This window comes from Pteronotus mesoamericanus, unplaced genomic scaffold, assembly GCF_021234165.1.
Source record: "Pteronotus mesoamericanus isolate MK-2021 breed Mesoamerican mustached bat unplaced genomic scaffold, CSHL_Meso_final scaffold_85, whole genome shotgun sequence".
Taxonomy (NCBI): Eukaryota; Metazoa; Chordata; class Mammalia; order Chiroptera; family Mormoopidae; genus Pteronotus; species Pteronotus mesoamericanus.
Genome location: NW_026555329.1, coordinates 31,853,823 through 31,878,994, shown reverse-complemented (window position 1 = coordinate 31,878,994; position 25,172 = coordinate 31,853,823).

Genomic DNA, 25,172 nt, shown 5'->3' with positions numbered 1-25,172 from the left:
AAATTTCCTTCCTTATTGTATAGCAGTAAGTATTGTATGTTTCATATGTTCGCTACTTGCTCGCCTGGATCACTGTCCGTAGAACCCAGGAAGAAAAGCCTGGATCTCTGGAGACCATTTCAGACCCTGCGTGACCACCCTAAAGACTAAAGACTTCATGGCACACATAAAACCCTTTCGTAGTGGTCCCCGGTGTGCTGCATACAGATTGGATATACTCTCAAGTATACTCTCAAGTATACTTAGGAGTATACTCTCAAGTGACCAATAGAGCTCAGAGGAACATGCAGATCTAAAGCGTATAACAGATAAAGTAACTGAGATTTATAGTTCTGGCAATTCGTGACATTTACTAAGTGAACAAGCATGCATTTTGCAAGCTGGAAAACAGATGGACTGTGGATAACTTACTGAGGAGACCTGAGAAAGAAGAATCCTAAGCAGCAGTGATCTGAGAGATTTGAGAATACTGCTGATCTAAAGCAGAGTCATCAAAACAATTAGGAATAGGCCACACGGCTTGTGGTTGTGGAGCTAGGAGTGAAGGGAAAGAAGCTAAAATGGAGGAAAATGGGGGGAAACTGTTTGTACAGAAGCTGTATTTCTAATTCTTCTTCTCCACTAACTCAGTGGACTGAAGTTAGGGATTTATTTCTTGGAAAAGGTAAGACTGGGGTTGTTGGAATGGGGATCAACTGGCACAAATGGTAATGTTGGATTCCCATAGCAAGTGGCCAAATGTATGTTATAGGCTGGGCTAAGCCCCCAGGCTTTTTCTCCACTGAACTCCTGGAACTCTACTTGCCAGGTGCAAGATTGGGAGAGAACATTCTGGGGAATCTGACAAGATCAAAACGAAAGTAGTAAAGACACTGACACTCATGGTTCATCTACCGAGTCATGCTGTAGAGTTCAAAAGCCCCACACATGCTCAGTGTTTCCACCCAAGCTCTCAAACCATCTCCTTCCTTCATCTCTTTTGTCTCTGAACTGGTCAATTTTTATTCCTATCCCAGACAGTTTCTTTTCGGCCTAGAGCCTTGTTAGAAAGAAAACTCTATCAGTTTTGAAAGCTCATGAGGCATGACTGGTCTAGTTCCTTCCTCAGTTTCTCTTACTATAGGCCCCTTGAACTCTCCCAGAAATTAGGGAGGGTTTCACACATCCTAAATTAAACTTTTGCTGTCATATCTGCCCGCCAAGCTCTCCAGTGAATAGCTGTTGGCTATTTTGGGGTGTTCTTCTCAGGGATGTCAGAATTCTTGGATTGGCTTCCTAACATTGAGAGGCATTTAAAAATCTAGTCTGAGATTCCTTACAAAAACACTACAGCAAAGCAAACTCAAAAAGGCCTATGTGGCCATGCACTTTTCTTGCTGCCCTTATATAAGTAACAGAAAAAATCTATATTTATTTTATAAACGAGAAGAAAAATGAGGGTGAGAAATTTTGTTTTAATGGGAAATCTATAGCGCACTCTTGTGGGTTCTCAATTCTTCTAGTTTTCTCTGATATCTGGCTACAACTCTTCAAACTAACGTGTATATTTCGTGCCCCACTGTCATGACTTGATGTCACTGAGAATGAAAGTTCCCCTTTTCCTCCCCTTTTCTTAAAGCCTGAGAAGCTGAAGATGGAAGACTTGATTAAAACTTCAAGGAAATCGCCACACAATTCATATATGTGCTGACCTTCCTGCCTGCTGCTATGTGGCCATCTCTGAAAGTTCACTGGAACACCCAATGTCATCACCAAAGACATTCAAACTGTAAACCAGGCAAGCTATTAGATTGCCATCACCGTCTCAAGGCCAGCATCTAGAAACCTTCTCCACTGGCTACACTCTGGACTCAGAAACTGGATTTCCAACTACCAATATTCCATTTTGTTTTATTTTCAAATAAACTGCTTTATTAAATACCTGACTATTAGAACCATTCAGAAAATATCCTTTACTACCAAATTCCAACACATACATCAGTTGGTCCTTAATGAACAAAAAGTATCCAGATGGTCTACAAAGGAAACAAGAATAAGAGGAGAGACTGACAAAGATTTCCTCCTTCACAAAAATTTGGTCAGGGTTTTCTGAGCTGGACTAGGCCCTGTTATTGGGTACATGCTCCAAGGGCCCAGTTTTAGCAAGAATCTTGGTAAGTCACTTTAGCCAGAATCTGGCACCCTCGATATCTGATCACCACTGATATCTGACCAAATTCCTCCTCCTCCACCATCCCCCAGGTAATATCTGATTGCCTTGGCCTGTCTTCAGCAAGAATCCTGTTAGACTGATTTAGCCAGAATCCTACCCTTCTTGCTTTTTTAAAGTCATTTTTCATCCACTGAGTACCTTCCCCAACACACAGTTTGGGTATAAATTCCTACTTTTCCTTGTTATATCTATAATTCAGTCCAGCTCTATACTGAGGTCTCCTTTCTTCTATTGCAATAGTTCCTGGATAAAATCTATTTTTAGAGCTTTAACTACTATCTGACTGGTTTTTCTGTGACAAATGGAACCATCTGTATAGAAAGGTTAAGGAGAGAGATTCCACAGGAATCCATAGAAGAAATCATTTTATTGTTGAAAAGTTAAGTGGGAGAGAGTGTGGAAAACATTCTGTTCTGTTTGGAAAAAAAGGTGTCAAAAATAAAAGGAAATATAATTACTATTAGGTATTCTATTATCTTGTATTCAGTTAATAACTTTGGTTACTCAGTGATTTCCGCTGAAAGTGAGATGTATCATGTAACTTTATTTCTAAAATTATGTATTAAAATTAATTCAACTATTTCTGTGAAAGACAAATAAATAGTATGTAAAGAGAGTAAGGGTTGTTTGTTTGTTTTTGAGGCCACTAAGAATATCCTTTAACCCAATAAAATATAGTGAGATGAGGATGATTTTAAGAGAGATCTTGGCGATAGAATTCTGTGATTACTTTAACTACAACACAGAGGCTGGTTTATGGATGGGTGGCATGGGGACATGTAACCATAAAGATATTAAATGGTGGTTTTCCAGTATCCAAAGTCTATGTAGAGAATGTCAATGATCCAATTAAGGAAATATGCAGAGAATGTTGGAATCATGTGAAAGTTTATGATGTCTCTGATACATGGATGGATGCCAGTGGAATCTGAGCCAGCAGGAATCAAGACTAGGATTCAAGGAAATGATGCTGTAAGAAGATGAGAGTGCAAAGGTAAAAGTCCCAATCATGCACTCTCATTTACACTGGAGACTTTAGAATAATTCCCTAATTCCCTGAAAACAGGAAAATCTACGCTTCAGGATGGGAAATATCCATGCCATTTTTACATGGTATATCCAAGGTTAGCAGTAGTCATTCAGCTTCCCCAGATTATTCTCTTATTAACTCATACAAATGAAACAGAGAAGACTCATTTTATTTTCCAACTTGCGTAATTCTTTTCCATGAAGCTGGTTACTGAGATGTGCCAGGACCCTACTTTCCCCCCATAATTAAAATCTAGCACTAATTAAGTTAAAAGTAAAACATTCTGTAGTACCATTGCTTTAGCACTCGGAAGGAATTTCAGATCATTTAACACACATGGCACAACATGAGAGATCTTGCTTGTTAACTTGGTGTTTCCTAAAATGATGTTTTTCTTAAAAAAATAAAATCTTCATCTGGTGAGGTTCTGCAGGGTTTTATCAGCATTTTTAACCCATATACTCTATCTCTTTTAACTACCTCTCTCCACTGGTAGCAGATGAAACTTACAGATTGAAAACACACCAAAAGAGAGAGGAACTTTTATTATTAATGTTGCTTCTATTGAACAAATAATATAACCTTTGGAAAATAAAAAATAATCCAAAGAAGAAAAATGACCTGTACTAAAAAAAAAGAAAAATAACTAGTACTATTTTGGTATAAAACCTTCATACTTCTTTTTTTAAATTGTTATTTTATTTTTTGATCACAGTTTGCATCAACACTATTTTGCATTAGTTTCATGTGTACAGTGCAGTGGATAAACATTCATATAGGTTACAAAGCATTTCTTCCAATAATTCAAGCTTGCACCTGTCACCATAGATGGTTATTACAACAGTGTTGATTACATTCCCTATGCTTTAGCTTACATTCCTGTGACTACTTTGTAACCCTCATACTTCTTAACCACCCATAACTACAAAATACACACATATTTTAATGGGAAACTAGAACAAAGTCTGCTTTCACATAACTAGATCTATCATGCACACTATTCCATTCCTTGTTAACATATATGTAAGTCTTTTTCTCAATGACACAGAATTTTAATATGTGGGTTTATCAGATTTTACTCAAGTACCTATTAATGGACATTAGAGTTGTTCTTAAATTTTCACTAGTGAAATAATTTTTACAACTATTATCCAGAATATATCTTTACAAACATGTATAATTATTTCCTTATGATATAGTATTAGAAGTAGAATTTCTTGATCAAATAATATGCAAGTGTTTAACATTTTGTTGTTTATCCTACTAAGTTGCCTGCTAGAAACCCTACCAACTTAAATTCCAAAGAATGTTGGGGAAAAAAGAAACAAGACATCTTACAGAACTAGGGCAAGAAAAGAGGCCTAAAAATACCCATTCCCAAAACATTATGTATTTTGATGTATACTTTTCTTTGAACCAATTCTTTTTTACTGTGTTATTTCAGAGCCTGTCCTCTATTCTTCTACATTTGGTATAACAAGCACTATGTGCGAACACCTTTGACATTTAAAAATTAAAGTAGAGAATCACAAAAACACATCAATTGTTGCTTAGAAGAAAAAAATTGAATTATAAAAACCTTAGAACTTTATTAAAATAGGATATTTCAAATTAAAAATATGAAATGAAACTAAAGCCATAATTGTTTTTAAAATAAGTGAAACATTTAACTTAAGGAGTTAGGAAAAAATAAAATAAAATACCAATGGAATAGAGACAATGACTGCTTTGCTTATAAATTTAAACTCAAAGCCTAGGAGAGAGCAAGAATTCAATTGTTCTATAAATGTATAAATGAGATGTTGTGAATGAGACTGTACAAGTGAGGATTTAATGGAGATGAAAGATAAAATTAATGAGTCATAAAAATGAACTAAAAAAAACAAAATCTAAAGTATTTTTTACATCAATATTTTTAAAAAGCTGTTCAATAATTTTTTTGTGAAGAATTGGACAGCCAACATTCATTTATCTTTGCCTGTTTCTGTGCTTTTTTTCTGTAATGCAGAAAACGAAGGCCATCCTAAGAGATAAGAAATGTAGCATCAAGAACTGAAAGGATCTGAAATTTCACCCAACTTGCAAGTTAACAAATTAGTCTGTCACTGTTTTATGGAAGCTGGAAGAGGACATGAACTTTATTTTATTCAGGGCAACAGTAGAAGACAGAGAATCAGCACTTGCATTGGTTTTGCAATCCCACCAGACAGCGCGAGGAGGGTTTTGTGCTGGCTGCACAGGCAGTGGGGTGGGGTGACAGAAAAGGATCTACTTAGGGCACCAGAATCTTTTTAAAGGAGCAGTAATCCCATCTGGCCTTTTCCCTGGAGGGAGACACTGTCTCTCTTCCAATGTAATTTGTTACATAAACATCCTTGAAAGAATAGTCTGCAGTAGAGCCAGTCAGTGCCTTTATGTTCAAGATGTGCAAAAGGGGGAGAGACCCAAGGAGAAGTCTCCTGACAAGAAGAGAGAAGTAAGTGCCATTATTAAATGAGCAGTGGTAAATAAGTTTATAGGATTATAAAATAACAAATAGAGATTTTTCCATCATTTTCTGACTGTCTTGCTGTTGGATCACCCACTTTGATGCTGAAGGTAGTTGAGTAAATATGAACTAGTTTCTTGCAAAGACTCACTTCATGATTTCTTGAATCTAGCAGATCTTTGCTACCTCCCCCAAGCCAGATTTTTAGGTTATTTTGTAAGGTTCTAATTCCCTCCTTTAAATCCCTCCCTGGTTATCATACTTGGTAGGTTTTTTGTTTTTCTGACCAAACCCCATCTGATACAATATATGACATAAGAACATGGATCCAGGAGACAGACTTTCACAGGTGGGAATTAGGGATTGGTCATTGGAAGCCATGTGACTTCATCATAAGTGAAAAATAAAATACTAGTAGTCCAAAGGGGGGGAAAGAAACTAATAAGGAATACAGGGTCTACTGATGGCAACTTCATGGCACGGAGGAGCAAAATCTTCTGTGATTGTTCTTAAAAAATATTTTTTTAGTAACTTACAGATACAGAGCTATAAAATACAGAACGTGAAATAAGATTTGATTTTGTGAGTTGCAGATTTATAAGGCAAATGTTTTGCCTCTTATGTAAAAGCTGGGATATTGATTAGAATAAAGTAGAATTCTAAGACTGGAATAGAAACTTTTAATGGATTCCAAAGAATCTGAGGGGTTTAAAAATGCCTACTTCCACTGATCCTTACTTCCCATCAAAAGTAACCCATCTTCCCCTGTCTGGGGACATTAGCCTTGTGTTGCCTGATGATTCTAAATTACCTCAGTGAAGCATCCCCTCATCAGACAATGGCAATTCTCTTCAAGACCCACCCCTGCCACTTACAATCTCTTCAGATCCGTAAAGAGGCTGAGCAGAGGATGTTGGGGATGATTACAAAGTCTAATCCAGAAGGAGACGGCATAGCCACTGAACTAAGAGCAATATTTTCCAAATTTATATTCACAAAAAACAGGAAGGAATGTTGCAGTGTTAGTAAAAATAATTCTAAGGGTTTCACAGCAGGACAAAAAAAATAATTATGTGTATGATTAGATTCCTGGATGGGTGTCCTTACCAGACATTCTGGGGTAACTGTTACCACAAGTAGCTAAGAGCGACTCTTACAGTTAGCCCTGTCTGTTGATGTAAATCTGAACATATCTTGACCTAAATTAAACAAGCACGAGGTGCCAGGATTTCCTTAGTATAGTGTGGACTAATGAATCTAAAAGCTTAAGGAAATAAAAATGATGGAGGGCATTAGTCATGGGAAACTCTCACAAATATGTCCTTAATGTATCCTGAGGAGAGTGTAGAGAGTACTTCTCTCATAAAGCTTTGAGCAATCCTGATGAAGGTAACACCAGCGTCTTTGGAAAGCACAGTGGTAGCTGCTCTTTGCAGGCTGGGGTAGACCGTGCGAGGTAGAAACACAGAAAAGAACTGCTTGCGTTTAAAGGGTGAAGGGATCTCAAAATGGCAAAAACCAGGTGGCAGCATTAAATTCCCAGAGACAAGGAGGTACAATTACTGTAAAGGACAGAGTGCAACAGAGTAGCTTAACTGAGAGTCTAGGGCTTGAGAGTGCATCAGTCTACTGAATTTTACTTGATTTTTATAATTTATACCTGATCTAGATGTTTAATAAAAACTCTAGGTTTCATGATCAGAGGCCTGCATTGAGTCGCTAAGATGAACCAGAAAATTTAATTAGTGCTCAAGATATGTGTGGAAGACAGGTTTGCTCTACAGCATCTTGGGCAAGACGTAATAAGTACGTGACAGCATGCATCCCTAGGGCTTTTTTATAAAGAAGTACAGTTAACTTTTTTTTTAAGAAATAGTCTCTGGCTTGCTTTTCAGCCCTGAGAGTGATGGAATGACTCACTATAAGATACAAATGGACTGTGCTACCTAAGTTTCCTATCACAACCTGGATGTTATACATCACTCTATCATCAAATAGAAGTGATACATATGAAATTACATACAAACAGGTCCTGAAAGCACAGGAAAGATGCATGAGCCAGTGACTCAGGCTTCAAAAGCATCTATTTCTGCTTTACTGTCAATTTTTGTTTAACTCTAACACATGCATGCCTGGGCAGTAGTTGTCTTTTACCAGCTGTCTGAGCAGAACAATGTTCCGGGCTTGGTTTAGAGGTAGTTCTGGATGATAGAGGCTGCTACCAGTTTGAAGGGAACTGCAGGCATATTACAGCCTCATTAGGAGTGTCATAGAAAGATAGTGAGGAAAAACACCTTCTCAGTGGATAGAACTTTAAGAAGTATGTTTTTAACTTTACCTTGAAAGGACAATGGCCAGAGGTACAGATGGACAAGCAAGGACTAATAACCTGGATAATTATAGACTTAAATAAGATAGGAAGCTTGACTGTTCAGAAGGCTAGGCAAAGTGTATGTGATTGCTCATGAAAGCATTCCAGAGAAAGCCTTCAATAATATTTGGATGCAACCCATTCTGTGGAATTCAGTTTGCCTTGTTTCTTAGTGATTCCAGTGTTTAGTCATTAGACTCATGAACAAAACCGCTGGGATAAAGATGGAATCTCCCCAAAGCTCATATGGTAAATACCACTGCTGTATGGTTAACCAACCAACAACAGCAGGGACCAAATCTGAGCACCCCTAGACAGCATCATTTCCTGGTGGGACTAGTGAGCCACTCAGTGACAGAATGATTACATTGGACCCCTGCCATCCTGGAAAGAGAAAAATTATTCCCTTAAGAAAATATATTTACTTTGGCTATGAATGATATTTCCTCCCTCACAATGCTTCTGCCAGCATCACCACCTGTGTACTTACTGAATACCTTATTCTTCATATTGATATGCCACATAATATGGCTTCTGACCAAAAAGCTCATTTTACAGCAAAAGCAGTGACTCATATCCATGAGACTCGCTGGTCTCACCACGTACAACATCATCCAGAAGCCAGTGTCCTGATGGAATGGCACGACGTTCCACTGAAGAAACAATCCGTTACCTGCTGGGAGGACAACACAGCCCAAGTATACAAATAAAAACTTGCAAGTTGAGGTGCTACCCAACAAGATGTAGTATATGTTCTGATAGCAACTCACAGCAACAGGAACTAAAACATAATCCTCTTTCTACAATAACATCAGCGTGGGAGGAGCCCCTTTCCCTGTTACCTCAGTGAAGGAGTTACTAGAGTTTTGTTTCCCATTCCTATAACTTTGATCTCTGCTGGATGATGAGTTTAGTTATCACAAAAATGGTTCTACTGAACTGAAAGTGGAGAAGTCCACAGAAACATTTTGAGCTCCCCTTCCCACTTACAGGACAAACCAGGAGTTTAATATTTGGATCATTGATTTTGATTAGCAAGGAGAAATGAAGTTGCTTGTTGTATATTCTGGGGCATTCTTTGTATTACTGCTGTTGCTGCTGCTGCTATTACTATTAGTAACAATTCAGAAATAACGTTCAGGTCACCCACCTGAAAGAACAACCACCAGCTCAGAAATGCTGGTTGAGAAACATGGAACAAGAACTGGATACTGAAAGAAGGAAGTTATAAAACCTAGCTCTGGCCTCATGACTTGCTGCTGTGTGTATTTTCAACTTTGTTTACATATACAGGCAATGGCAAATGCTGACTGATTAAGAAGTTAAAATTAAAAATGTATTGTTCAACATTCACGAAAGGAAACAAGTGTGAAAAAACTTAATTAAGCCTTGAAATAATGTTTTGTTTTTTGGTTTGTAGCATTTATATTTCTAAAGTTATTAAAAAATGAAACCTAAGATTTTTGAGGATTAACTGCATGTGTGAATGTATGTGTATATGTATATGTGTGTGTGTGTATATATATATATATAACATATATATACAATAAATTATTTTCCTCTTTTTTTTTCCTGCTATTTTATATAACATGTTTTGTTGCTGGTGGTTAACCTCGTAATTTAGTTATAAGCTGTCAAAGATGTGCACATTTTCCCCTACTTTCTTATGTATACATTTTTATGCATAAATTAATTTTTCCTCTTTCCTTTTTGTTTCCCCTATCAGGGGAGGATAAAGTTATTGACGTGTTTTCAAAACTGCCACCAGAAATCATTGTTCATTATTTCTCAAAATCTACAGGAATAAATACAAACACTGGCTACAGGGAGGAGACATTCCTGTCTTCACTTGAGGGAGCTGTAATCTGTTTCTAGGCTGCATCCTGCATTCTTCTCCTTAAGTGTTTTTCCAGGGTGTTACAGAACCCCAGAACCCTTGGTGATCTTGCCAAGAACAAATTGTGAAGTCGTTGCTGAACCTATTACCTACTAAGATGTTGTTGTTCATCTTAATTTGACAAAATGCCTATCCCTGGCCAAAAAATGTACTTCCTTAGAGAATAAGGGACTCTAAGCAATTCTTAGAAGGCTCAACTGTAATTACAGCCTCTCTTCAGCCAGAGGGTAAATTGTGGATTGAGTTTTTGAAGTTTTTTTTTTTTTTACCAATTACTAATTATTTCAAGAAGAAAGCTCATATTTTTTTTTTCAACAGTTAAGACACTGCTTTTCTGTGTTAAAACCCCACAGAGGATTTAATCTGCTATGAATTTCTGGGAAGTCACGGGGCTGGATAAAACTAGCCCAGTGTTTGTGGTAAGGTTTTTCAAGAAAAGTAACTGCAGAGACATGGATGAGAAAAACACTTGTGAAATACAGCGGGCACAGCAAACAACAGCTGCAGCTGAAAACTAGAAATCACTCTGTATCTCTGCGTGAGTTTGTTCTTCAGTCTTTCCAGGGCTAGGGTATGCACACAAACAATACAGATAAGACCAGAAAGAAAGGCATTTATATCCCTACAATGTTTACATTTATGCACATGAGTGAACAAAAAGGAGGCATGGAAACACATTTGTAACATTGCTCTGTGACTAATAACAGTCTTATCATCAAAGCCATAAACTATGCGAACTGCCCTCATTTATGCTGAATCTCTTCAGAGGCAACCCAGCAGCTCAGCTGTCGTGGCTAGACCACAGCTCCTGGAAGGACAGGGACTCTTGCTCTCTAGGGCCCAAAACCCTTGGGAACAAAAGCCAGTTGGAGAACAAACACCCTCTTCTAAGGCAGGAATGCAGGGTGTTTGGGTTTAAGCAGTGAATATTGTGATGGAAATGGTACATGTACCGATGCTCTAGAAAAGAGATAGCTGGCTATATATTCTCTAAACCCACACTTGTTCCTATAGCTAGTAGCATCAGGAATCATCTCTAAGTTCTATTGTCATTTATTGAGGATCTACTTTTAGACACTGAGTCAGCATTTAAAATTTTTTTAAACATAGTTTGCTATATGATTTATTTTCTAATCTAATTTTAAATTACCAATAAATCTGTGCTTAAAATGTAAAATCTCTTTTACTAAGAGAACACAGCTGCAGACTGGTGCAGCCACTGTGGAAAACAGTGTGAGATTTCCTCAAAAAACTAAAAATAGAACTGCTGTTTGACCCAGTCATTCCACTTCTGGGATCATATCCTAAGAATCCTGAAACATCAATCAGAAAAAAAAAAATATATATATCTCTATGTTCATAGCAGCATTATTTATAATAGCCAAAATGTAGAAATAGCCCAAGTGTCCATCAATAGGTGAGCAGATAAAAAAGCTGTGGTACATTTACACAATAGAATACTATGTGGCTGTAAAAAATAAGGAACTCTTACTCTTTGTGACATGTTTGGACCTAGAGATTATTGTGCTAAGCAAAATAAGCCAGTCAGAGAAATGCAAACGCCCATATGATCTCACTCATATGTGAGATCTAAGGAAAAAATAAACTGATGAACTAAATAAAACTAGAGGTATAGATACATGGGACAGACTGACAGATCTCAGAGGGGAGGAGGGTGGGAGGGACTGGAAGAGATTAGCCAAAGAACATACATGCATATACGCAGAGCCCATGGACACAGACAACAGTGTGGTGAAGGCCTGGGGTGGGGACATGGGAGTGAGAGAAAAGGAGGGAAATGGGGGATGGATGTAGTAGTGTCAATAATAACAAAATAATGTGTAATAAGTCAAAAAAAAAGAGAAAACACTAACAGGATTTCACAAACACCTATGGTCCTGTGTTTCATACACACACACACACACACACACACACACACAAACGCTTTTATATTTATTGTATAATGTGTAGAATGTCATTATTTTGGTGTGTTACATGCATTTCAGAATACAGTAACTTGTGTTGAAATAAGCTAAAATTAAAAATAAATCTGATGTTAAATTTAATATTCACTGTGCTTTTGTAACCTAAAAAGTATTTTATTTTCTCTGTTACCTAAGTGAAGAATTATCAGCAGGATTGCTTAAAAATTATAAATTACATGAATACATTATTAAAAATCTGTTTCAGAAAAAAAAGAATTATCAGCCTGACATGGTTACATCATGAAAATATTTCCAAATTATGTTTCCAATCTCTTCAAAGGCAAAGAGGTTTTATATTTAAAATATTATAAAAGCAAAGTTGCTTTATTTTTAAGTGAGAAACTACTCACTCTAAGAACAATGATAACATGGAATACAATACATTATTAAAAGAATATTTTAAATAAAACATTTTACCTGATACTTAGCTATCTGTTTTATATACTGTTAATAGTTTAGGTATTGTTTTATACTTCTACATATGAGTATACATACAGGATTTGATCAGTTTAAAACAACTTTTAAAACATTATAAATGTTTATTTAATGAACTAGTAAACAGGAAGTCCAAAGCTACTTTATACTGTAAGTTGATAGATAGGCAGCAAGTTATGGATGGACAATGGCTGTGTTTCTCTGCCCATGGTTCCAATTTAGGACCTTCTTTCCCAGATAGAGCTCTCATCTGGTTCTAGAAAAAATTCTCTTCCTTGTCCCCTCAAGGTTAGGGGTACTAATTCATTCTTATTTTAATTAGTTCTTAGGTGTTTTACCATCCCTTGCTAATTTCTTTGAGTTGCACACACTTTTGTAAACAGACCTTTTATTAAATTGTCTTCAGTTTCTGATCCATTGTGTATTTGTCTTCTGTAGGAAGCAGCACGCACATCTATCTTGTTGACTTTTTACAGCATTCTTAGGAATTCTAGCCTGTAGCCTTATCTTCATTTTATATAGTGTTTCAGAAACAGTGTCCTGGGAAAGTCAAAACTTTGCCAAAGGTTGTATGCTATGTTGAACCAGGGGTAACATTTAGAGGTCTTGACTCTTTTTATAGCAATTTCCTGAAGCACAGGAGTATTTGGAAAAATGCCTGGCTTCTCTGGTATGTTCATCGTTATCTATCAAGAAAAATAACTGAGAGAAATAAATTTATTTATTTTCAAAATACTGAGTTTGTAAGTGAAAATAATCATTTAGAAAGTGATGTGGTCCTTGCTGGGTGGCTCAGTTGGGTGGAACGTTCTCTTGTGCACCAAAAGGTTGTGGGTTTGATCCTGGCTGGGACTCATATAGGAGGCAAACCCAATCGATGCGTCTCTCACATAGGTGCCTCTCTCTTTCTTTCACCCTTCTTTACTGTCTAAAATCAATAAACATATCCTCAGGTGGAGAATATAAACAAGTGATGTGGATATTGTTTGGGACTTCTCATGTTAACTGTCAATTTCTGGGCCATTTGGATGGTATGATAGAGTATAAAATATATTAGCATATATTTACATATGCATGAGAAAACATGGTTTACATATAGAACACGTTGACTTTAAAAATGGCTGTGATGGGCTATATTGTGTCTATATTTAGCTCTTAGTAGAGATCCATGTAGTTTTCATAGAAATAAAGATATTTAACATATATGGAAGTTTTGCTGAATATAGAAAAATCTCATGTAATTTAGGATTATCAGGTGCTATTTTTTTAAAAATTTAGAAGTTTAATAAAATAATGACCAAATAATTCAGGCCTTGGATTTCAACAAAATACTTGACTATGCCCTCATAGTAATCTATAGCCAAGGTAGAGAAAAATGGTTTAAATAAGACCAAGTGAAAGTTATGATAAATGTGGCAGTGGAATGAGGGGGATGAATTCAGGAGACGGATTGCTATTAGAAAGAAGAGTTAGCTAAAACCCTGTTGTAGTGAGTCTCAACCTTGGTTGTATGGTTGAATTGCTGAGTAGCTTTAAAAAATACTTGTAAATGGATCTTACCCCAACTTAATTGTTCTAGGATGTGGTGTTAACAGTGGGATATTTTAAAAATTCCTTGTGATTCACATGGAAGAAGAAATCAAAGATGTATTCCAGGTGAGATTCAGGACACATTGTGTCCTGAAGAAGTGTGTGTGTGTGAGTGTATGCATGTTAAGCATTCTAGATGTGAGAGCATAAATAAAGACATGGAGACTAAAAACTATAACCCAGGAGAGTCAGGAGATTCTTAATCTTAAAACCTCTTTAGCCAAAAATCAGAGAAGGTTGGTTATTACAGTTGAATTGCTCTCTTGGTGCTTAGACTCTGGACTCTGTTGCTTAAAAAGAAAAATTTGAGTTACTGTTGCCACAATTGACCCTTATACACCGTCTTGAAATGAGTGGAGAGTTTTCACTTTCAAAGGAATTTATTGCACATGCACAAATGGCCATGCATTTGAAACCTAACTCAACAAATTACATGAGTAGAACAAAGATGTTCTTTGTCAAATTTTAAAATACAACTAATGTGTGTGCCTCATTTTGCTTTCAAAATGTCAGTTTCAGCTCTCTTTAAGGAACACAGTGGTGACAAAAGCCAACACTTCAAAACTCCACTTATAACTATTTTGTAGAAATGGCAAGTTTAAGAGCAGAGTGGTTGACAAGGTTCTGGAAATCCTAAAGGAACAATTTCCAAATATATCATGAGAGTGAGAAATGAATCAGAGAGATAGATGTAGTCATAACTTTTAACTGCAATTCAGCTCCATCAGTAGATTTTTTGAGCATTCCTAAGAAAAAATAATATACTTTATGATTAGAAAATGAAAACAGTACATTTCATTCTCTTAACTCAGTATATAGCAAACATGGTGTGGACACCTCAGTCTCACTGGTTGGCCCAACGAGGCTGCATCATTCACCTTTAAAGTAATTTACATCAATGAGACAAATGTGTATACAAATATATAATGTATATAAAATGTATACTCTAGCTTTCATGGAGATGGTAGCTCCATATTACCTATATTTTCATATCTCCCTTTGTATTTTATTTCATTTCAATGAGTATGGCTTTTGCTATCCTTGGAGAGGCATATTAAACTCATTTTGCCCATTCTGTGTCCTTTTAGTTATATAACTTATCAGTTGTGATGCCAAAAATATGGGCAGTCAATGGTTTTCCATACACATAGCACAGCAGGTAAAAGCAAAGTCAATACATTTTAGTTGGTGATGTTCTCACTGTTCTGGGGTATTGAATATCAAATTTTGGAACGGTGTATCACCCAAGCTCTTGTGTGTGTGTGTGCACATGATGGAAAATTTGCTGAAAAATTTCTCCATCAGACTACAAAGAGGAGTCTTAGGTGGTAAAAATGTATCAAAAGACGAGAGCGATTTGTATGTGGAGAACACGCAGGGCAGGGGGCCCCTTACTGACATCCACTGTGTTCCTTGAAATCATATTCTCAGGCAAATTGTTAAAATATAAACTAAGAAGCTGCTTCTGCATACCACTATTGATTAATAATCTCTACTTTTGGTGGAAATTTACACATAAAATTTCAAATTTGTGAGAAATCTGTAAGCCATGGAATTATATTTTACAAATGCAATACCTTTGAGTCTGACAATTTTACCTGTATATTTGTGTTTCTGCCTTGAAGAAAGCATCATGTAAGTTAACTATGGAGTCTTTATCTATGTAAAATTTTAATTCAGTTAGTTTGAGTTATGATTTGGTATTGTGACACTAAGATACTGTAGAAGTGAGCTATGGATTTAGTTTTGAGAGAACAGCATAACATAATATAAAGCAGCCAATACGAACATTGCTAGCTTGCTGATGTTACAGCCTGGTTGAACAAATCACAGGTAGCATATGTGTAGTATAAGAAAGACTCAGAATTAAGTTCATACACTGAAAGAAATACCACACGTTTTGCAAAACTTTAGGAAGTGCAGTGAGTGCTTGAGTGGTTAAGATTATGTCTCCCTAGCTCTCCTGGTGTCAATTAATACATTGTAGCACATTAATGAAGGAGAATACAGCAATTGAATTTCTGGAAAAAAGGGAGGCAAAAAGCAGGAACTAAAGGCTTTCAATGGGCTTTAAGGGGGTAATGTGGAGGACAGCCCTGACTTGTGCCGATGATGACATAGTTAGCACAAACACGTTACACTTGGTGACTCAGGAGACTTCCTTGCTATGGAGGTGGGAGCAGCCTTATTTTGGTGTGTGCACAACATGGACATTTTCATCGTCAACAATAAATCACGCTTGAGCACCTATTATATTCTAAGCTCTGAAATGCAACAGTATCTGTGTGTGTGGAGGGGTGCAGCTATGCAACCGTGGCTGTGTCTTATCCAGGTTCATCTAAACTTAATCTCCTGGAGAGTGAATGTCTTGGAAATATCAGGCAGAGGTTTTTTTTTTCGTTGTTGTTTTTTTTTAATCTATTGAACTTCACATTGTTTCTTTTTCTTCCCTCCTAGAGTATATATTTTGTCTCTTTAAAAATAAAAACAAACACTAAATAAACAGGTAAGATTTTTTTTTTGCTTTTAATTTGTTATTTTTTCTTTCAGAATTGACCTAAGATCGAAATATTTTCTGTCTTTTAGTTTTTACTAAGTTTTACATTGTTTTATATGCTCCAAGAAGACATAAAACTTTTGGTGCAGAAAGTCTGAGAGATGCATATGAAACATTGAAAACCTATGAATTTTAGAGTCAGGGAAATCAGATTTTGTACCTCAGATTTGTCAATTATTACCTGTATCACCACAGGCAAGTTACTCAACCACTTGAAGATTTATTTTTTCTTCTGTAAAATAATGATATTTCATAGAATTACAATGACCTACAATTGCTTATTATAATTTTTCTCCATTATTGTTGTTATAAAATATTATATTTTCATAAGATGAAAATATGATGAGGAAAAAATCAAAATAAGCAAAATTTATGGAAGTAAATATAATAATCCTTAGTTGTCATGTTTACTGTTACTAACATGCTCTCCTAGATAAAAGAAAAAACCCATTAATATTTAGGTGCAGTTTAACCCTTTTCTTCAAGTTTTTTACTACCTTGGAAAAAAATATGTAGTTAACTCAGACAGGTATGAAAAAGAATCCTTGGAAATATATAAATTAGAGAATTAGCATTAAATAACTCGAAGTGTACTTATGTGGACTTTTTAATAATAATTTATCTCCCATTTCTCAAATAGCAACCCCAAAACTAGAGGGCTTCTTAGCAGATCAAAGAAAGGTATTAGAAAATAGTTTTATACATAGTCTTAAAAATGCATTTGTTTCACAAGCACTTGAGTTTCAGGGGTTATGCTCATTAAAATGGTGTTTTACCATAAATATGCCGAATTACTTCTGCTGAAACAGTTATTGAAACTTTAATAAAAATGATGTTGAATTTTTGAAAAGGTCAACAGTCGTTTCAGTTATATGATGTTATTGATATAGAATAAGTATATTTTGAAAAGGTCTTCCATATGAAAAATTTTAAATAGTAAAACAAAATAAATCAAGGTTGATTAGTAGACAACTCATTTATTTTTTGAATCTAAGCATTTTTCCTTTTTAAATATTTGAGGTTGCTCACATCGTGTTACTGTGATTGAATAAGTTATCAGTAAGAGTGCTGAAAGATGTTTATGTCATGATTTGTTTCAATTTTATGATGACAGAATGAACTATTTTTCATGCAATATAACATGTATTACTCAGTTTCAAATGTGACAGATATCACACATGAATTTTAAAAATCAGATTTAGTGAATCATATTTTAGACATAGAAACTTTAGATAAATTAATTAAATCATTTTACTTTATTAATGACAAATTTGTGGAATAAAAGATTGACTTTTCCAGAGACCTACAGCTAATTTTCTTTATTTTCAATCTGAGTGAGGAGTAGTCTTTTGGTTATTATTACAGATATGAGCTCCAAAAATGTGCACCTTTATGTCACCTGTGCAACTTAAAACCTTCGCTTATTCATAGACTTATTCTTAGAAATCTATGCATGGTTATTTCTCTATTTGTGATGATGATGATTATAAAAATAATGAGAATACAGTAAAGACTGACAACGTAAGGACCAGCTTTACTGATTTCGGTAGATTAGGATTTCAGAACCACCAAAAAGATTCAATGACACAGTCTTCATACATGTGTCCATTAGACCCACATTTCTTCCCCAATTTCCCACCCCTGCCCCCAATTCAGTTACCACTAAAAACGTGATATGCATTGGCATGGCCTGGGAGCTTGATAAAAGGAAGAATCTCAGTGTTATTTCAGACCTACTGACCTCCTGTCTTCATTAAAATGAAGATCTTGCTAAAACCAGGTCTCCAGGTCACTAACATGCACATGAGAGTTGTTCTAGAACATCCGTGATGAACCTCATGTACTCCTCTGATGAAAATTGTACTGGTTAATGAGGGAATCTCTAAGTACAGCTTGAAGGAGGCACATTTTTCTATGCTTTCTGTTTTGGGAAAGGTACAAACCAACACAATCCAGACTCTTTCTGCAACACTTTTAAATATTTGCAATTGCCAAAAAGTGAGAAACGTTATAATTACAAACCAGAATTTGGTGGCAGCTGTATTAATTACCATTTCAGGTCTATATGGTGTACTCTACACTTACAGAGGAGACAGTGCACTTAATGGAAGTGGCTTTGCTCTGCATAGCTGTTAAACTTTCAGCAAATGCTACCCGTTAAATTATAAGGGTGAATTAAAGGGTGCCCTTTATAAATAGTCACACAAGGTCTCTGCAGCTGATTATAGTGTGGGTGTAATTTGGAGTAAGTTTTGCTGTAGGCATGAAATTATAGTACTGCTGTTGGAATACAGCCAAGAGCCTAGCCATTTCCATCACCACCTGCTAGTACACTTATTCAGAATTGAGTCAGAGGGACGGGTGAAGTCTAATGACTCATCAAGCCTTCATCTAAAACACTTAATCTAGCTATCATTTTTCAAATGAGCCTTGTTTGAGCCAGGCCTTTGCCTGTGGGCTGACCTGAAGTCCTAGAGATAAGGGCTCTCTGCCAACAGAACAAAGCAATTAACACAGTTTGGTACTGAATCAGTCCTGAAATTGTGTCTGGGGCTTCCTGGTCCTAGGTGTCCTCATATGTAAGGACAAGTCATAAAGAATCTCTAGCTCCCCTCCTTGGGTGCTGATTTAATTTTGCAGCCAAGTCTTTCTAGCACAAAGCCAGTCTACATACCATTGGTTTTAAGTTCCTTTTGACTCAGAATGAGTAGGGAAGTACTTCTTCGTACATTGTTGTTATTACATAACAAGTTGCTTGTTGCTAAGTTCTGTTGTGGCTTGGAGACAGCAAAAGTGCAGTCGTCTCTTCTTAAGGCTTAGTTTCCCACTAAATAAATCTTCCCATTTTCAGAAATGGATCAGGATTTTTAAAAAGTATATGTTTGTGTTTGCATGTGTAAATGTATGAAATTTTTGTATGCCTCCTATAGAAATAAAAATAGCTACATTTACATGGAGTTTACTGTATGTACTACAATGTTTTTAGTACTTTATATATATGATCCGATTTAATTCTTACTATAACCATGACGTAGTATTATTACTTGCTTTATAGATAAGGAAAATGAGGTACAGAAATGTTGAGTTCCTTGATCAAGACAAAAGATCTAAAAAGGAGGAGCCGAAACTTGATTTGAACCCAGACAGTAGAGAGGCTAATATATACTGTAATGGTAGATGAGCCCATATTGCACTTGCCGTTAGTGGAGGGATGAGGGAACAGGGGTAGCAGAAACCCTGAGAGTAGGGACCCCTACTTAGGGCCTGGGAAGGAGAGTGTCTCTAGTTTTCACAGTGACTTAAAGCTGTTAGGGTGGTGAAACAAGGAGACTAGCAGTTCCTGTCTTCTCTATCTGGGGAGCAGAAAAGCAGGGAGGATATGCAGGCAGGCAAAATAAGAAGCAAGTCATGAATTTCTCATTGTAAAAAATACATGCCAGCTCCTAGGCAGGCTCATGGGGCCGTCTTTTGAAGGTCTCAAGCAGAGATAGAGAGTTCTATCATCGGTCTGCTTTCTGTGAGTAGAAAGGTACGAGACTGATCCTGGGACAGATGGCCAGACTGCCAGAAATTAAACGGCAGGATGTGGGCCAATGGAAGCAGATCTGAGAAATGCCCAGATGGAGGAGGAGGTGTTTGTGGGCAGAAAAGGGTGTGGCTGGGTCCACTGTAATTTCCTGGGTCCTGGAGAGAACAGAATCAGTTAGCCAGCCCCAGTAGCTCTCCACTTTGTGCAAAATATCCCCAACTGTATTCATTAGGTTATATAATCTTGAGTATTGAAAAGAGCATTTCTTGAATTTATCAAAGTATGAAGAGCTCTTTATTAAAAGTAATTTGGTATACTTTTTAGAGATGGGGTATACTACCATAAGAAAATATAATCGTTTTTAATTAATACTGAAATAGTGAGGATTCCAGTGGGATTAAGAGCATTTATTAAAGTAAAATGTTATTGCCTGCCACTTCCTTTTCTCTTTAGATCATTAGCATAGGATTAAAGTTTTAAATGGGATTTCACACCCATAGAAAGCAGCTGTGTCTTCTTTACAAAAGACAGTGCACTCATACATATGTATTATGCATTTAATTAAAACTGTTGGCTTTTCATTTATAAAGTTCTGATGATGTTTTCCATTTTTATAACAATTTGGATCTCTGGACTGCCACCAGTTTGCATATTTTAAGTGAGAAAGCATCTCAAAGTTCACATAACTGGAGGAGCATGACCTTAAATTAGTGGTACCATATTAGTTATAGATTCCTTTCACTTAACAAAGATCTTTTTCCCTCTGAATATTTTTATTATATAAGTGATACGTATTTATTACAGATTTAAAAAACAGAAGAAAATAAAAATTATTTATAATCCTGTTCTTCTGAAACATTATTAACTTTATTATTTAATTTTATAATTTTATTATATGGAATTTATATATTTTAAAAATTTGAATCATACCATAACTGGTAACTATGTATGTTTTAGTTTTCACTTAATTTTAAGTGGTAAGCCTTTACTCATGTTATTAACTGTCTTCAAAACATGATTTTTCATGACTGCATCATCATGACATCATCAATACTACAGAATCTTTTGAGTCTTACACTTTTATAATGTATATAATTTAAGTTATCCAGGAACTAGAGATGTGGTAGAACTATACTGGGAAGAGGAAGGAGAGGGGTAAGAAGTAGTATAAGATAAATACTTAAAGATTAAAATATGAAACTGATAATGTGTAGAAATAATTGAAAAAATAAAATCACAGTATAAGCAGTCAAAAGCCAGAAAAATATAAAAGTTGGCTTTTAAAAACAAACTTTCTTTAGAAAAAAGGAATTCAAATAGGAAACCGATGATTTTTTTTATCAGCTCCTCTAAATTACTTGAGTTTTTAAGATTTTATTTATTTATTTTTAGAGAAAGGGAGTGAGGAAAAGAAGAGAAAACATCGATGCATGGTTGCCTCTGTCACACCCCTCACTGGGGACCTGGCCCGCAACCTAGGCATGTGCCCTGACTGGGAATCAAACTGGAGAAAGAGTGGTTCATAGGCCAGTGCTCAGTCCAGTGAGCCACGCCAGCCAGGGCTAAATTATTTGAATTTAACCATCTACATATATGCTTTGGTTTTTTAAACAAGGCATAAATTAACTCTGGCAAGGAGTTAGACATAAAGATTACCCTCAGACTCTCACCCCACAAAGTGCGAGCGTGCGTGCGTGCGTGCGTGTGTGTGTGTGTGTGTGTGTGTGTGTGGAGTGGCAGGAGAGGTAGTGGTGTCCAGGGTGTGGCGCCCTCTGGGATAGCATGGGGGCAGGCAGGGGATCTGGACTGAGCAAGGAGGAGAAAGTGGAGGGGAGAAGTTCAGGAGCCCTTTCTCTCTCTGTGTCACAGTTTACTTCGGGCTAGTATTACCAAGAAGACTTTATCTAGTAGCATATAGGATCCTAACAACTAAAAGTATTAGACATGGAAAAAGAACAGTTCTTCACATATTATCATTGTGTGGAAACAGAAGGAAGCACTGTTCTGAGCCACATATCTATTTACCATTGAGACAAAATCATATCATAAACCTTATTGGGTGCCAAGCCCTACCAGAAATCACATTTCCAAGCTGAAATATTGGGAAAGAAAAAAGAAAACTTTTTTCTGTAGCAAATTGTGAATGAAAATTAAAAAAGCATCTTAAATCCAGTGGAAAATGGGAGGTGTCGTGCTCTGCATTGTCTTCATTTCCCCCCTGCCCCCTCCCATTCTGAATGGAGTCGTGCTGTTCTTTTGTTTGATCGATGTGTTTGGAAGTTTAAATAAGGGGCTAGAGACGTTGAGCAAGGCAACCGATTACTTTATTGATTTTATTTATTAGTATTTTGAGGTGTTTACATCGTGCCAGGAACTATGTCAGCTGCTGGTTTATAGCGGTTGATAACACACAGTCCCTGCCCTCAGGAAAGCAGCCTTTGGGTGGGGCTGGGCAAGCAATCTAGTCAAGGCAATAGGAGAGCTCTGTGAACAGCTCGGCCCCGTCAAAGTTTCTCTTCCTGCATATAAACTGTAAAATGTTAAAATGCAACTATATCTTATGGAAGGAATAAAGGGAGAATAGAAAAAAAAAAACCTTGAAATCATTTTTCATTGTTCTAATAAAATCTAAGAATTTATTAGAACCTGATATCAAATCCTGCATCACTAATTGAATTTGCTTTAAAGGAAAAATTGAGAACAGAAGGGCATATTTACTTCCTATTTGTTTTAGCTTTTTCAATAGAGATTTCTCTTGCCTCTTTCTTTTCCACCTCCAGATGAACAGTATTTCCCCTGTATCTATCTTTGTTTTTTTCTGCTTTTATCACTTTTTCTCCTAGTAGTTTCTCTACTTTTTTTCTCTCCATTTTCTTTCTCTTTGGATACCTGAGCTATGCTAACATCCACCCACCCCACTCCACCCTACCTCTCTCTGCCTTACCGTAACCACCAGACTTGGTCTTAAAATTACAATCAAATCCAGCTTTAGAAGAGTCATACATTGAAGACAAAATTGAATATTGAATTCCTGTTAGGACTCTAAAATGGGTTTTGCCTGCCTTGTGGTAAGCAAAATAATGACCCCCAAAGATTCTCATGTCCTACTGTCCAGAACCTGTGAGTGTGTTAGGCTACTTAGCAAAGGGGAATTAAAGTTACAGCTGGAATTCAGGTTGCTAATCAGCTGAGCTTGAAATGAGGGTATCCTGGATTATTGAGGTGGGCCCAATCTAATCACAGAAGGAGGGGAGAGGCACAGTAGAGGGAACCAGAGAGTTGGCCGATGAGACCGATACAGCCCTTTGTTGCTGGCTCTGAAGATGGAGGAGGGCCGTGAGCCTCTGGAAGCTGAAAAAGGTAAGGAAATGGGTTCTCCCCCAGAGCTCCCAGAGGGGCACCTTACCCTGCAGAAAGCATCACTCTAGTCCTCTGAGACCCTTGTTAGACTTCTGGCCTCCAGAACTAAAAATAAATGTACTTATTATTAGTATCTTTTATTATTATTGTGGTTAGCCACTCCATTTGCAGTAATTTGATACAGCAGAAATAGAAATTAATACATGCCCTCTCCCTTTCAAAGAGTCTGGAGAAAGAATGCAGCTAGGCTTTGTTCCGTGTCAGCCACTCACAGGCCCAGTGGATCAGCAGGGATACTTAGAGTTCACTGAGCACTATTGGTTCTAATTTAGGGCCACAGTGCCTTCTAAGAGGGAACAGATACTGAAACGGGGCCCAAATGTTGCACCTAGACATGTAGGAATTAAAGTGTAGCCTGAAAAAAAAGCCACATGTTTCTAGAAATATTATGTATATTTCTAGATAAAATATTATATATATGTACATATATATATATATAATCATGTGTGTGTGTGAATGGTGTGTCTGTGGGTGCTATAGTGGAGAAAAAATAATTTTCCCTCTATCTTCCTGAGTTCTTCACTGAGACCCCTGTAATAAAAGACAGATTAACAAGATAAAAACAAACATAAGTTTATTAACATGTATGCCTCATGGATACATGGGTGATGCCCAGGGAAAAATAAGTAACTCGCTGAGGTGCTTAGAGTTCAGGATTAAATATCATTTTAATAGGGAAAGTGGAGAAGAGGTATAGGGAGAGTAAATGATTTTTGGGAAAGATAAATGGCTCCTTAGAAGAAGAATGGGAGGTATGACAGTTTGTGACGAAGTTTGGGTGTGGTGTCCACTTGTAGTCTACTCTCTTATGATAAGGTCAATCTGTCATATTAATGAGACTCCTGAGGAAAGGATTTCTGACAATTGAATTCTTTTTGTAGGATCTGTCTTTAGGCAGACGAGGGGAGTTAAGAGAGAGCTTCTCTCAGTATTTGCTCAAAACAATCAATATACCAAAATGGCATATTTTGGAATAGCATATCTTAAGCACACACTTACAAGTATAATTCAAGTGTAATTTGTTGATGTTATGATAAATAAAATACTATCACAAGGTTAGTAGTCCTCTTTTCTCTTCATGTATTTTATTAAATGGCAAATTCTAATACTTCAATTAATGTCCTGTTGGAGTATTTGAGATTTTTCAATGTTATGTAACTATTCATCATTCAGAAGTTGAGAAATTTTGTATCACTTTATTTCCAAGAGTGTAAAATTAAGAACTAGAACATGTAAACAAATTACCTAAACTGGAGCAGTTCATAGTAGTGACCGAACAGGAACTCAGTGTCTGTTGCCTGAGATCTCTTTTTTCCACGACGCTGCACTGCATCAGAATGTAAAGGTTTCAGATGGGTTCTGTCCACTCCACTCTCTGATAACTATGCCACTTGAATTCCTGATAATAATAATTAATAACCTCAAGAGGGGGAAGTCATTCTGTGACTCTTCTGTTTTAAATAAGTTCATCCTTAGGATTTAACTCCTTCTTAACTTTCCCATAGGTCCATTTTGGAACTGGAAAGAGTTACTTTGCAAAATATATTTTTAAACCATAGGCAATGGATGGAGTGTGCATAATGGCTCTCAGATCTCTTTTCATATATGTGTTCTATACTTACTGTGGGTGAATATCTAAAGATTGTGATAATGTTCCA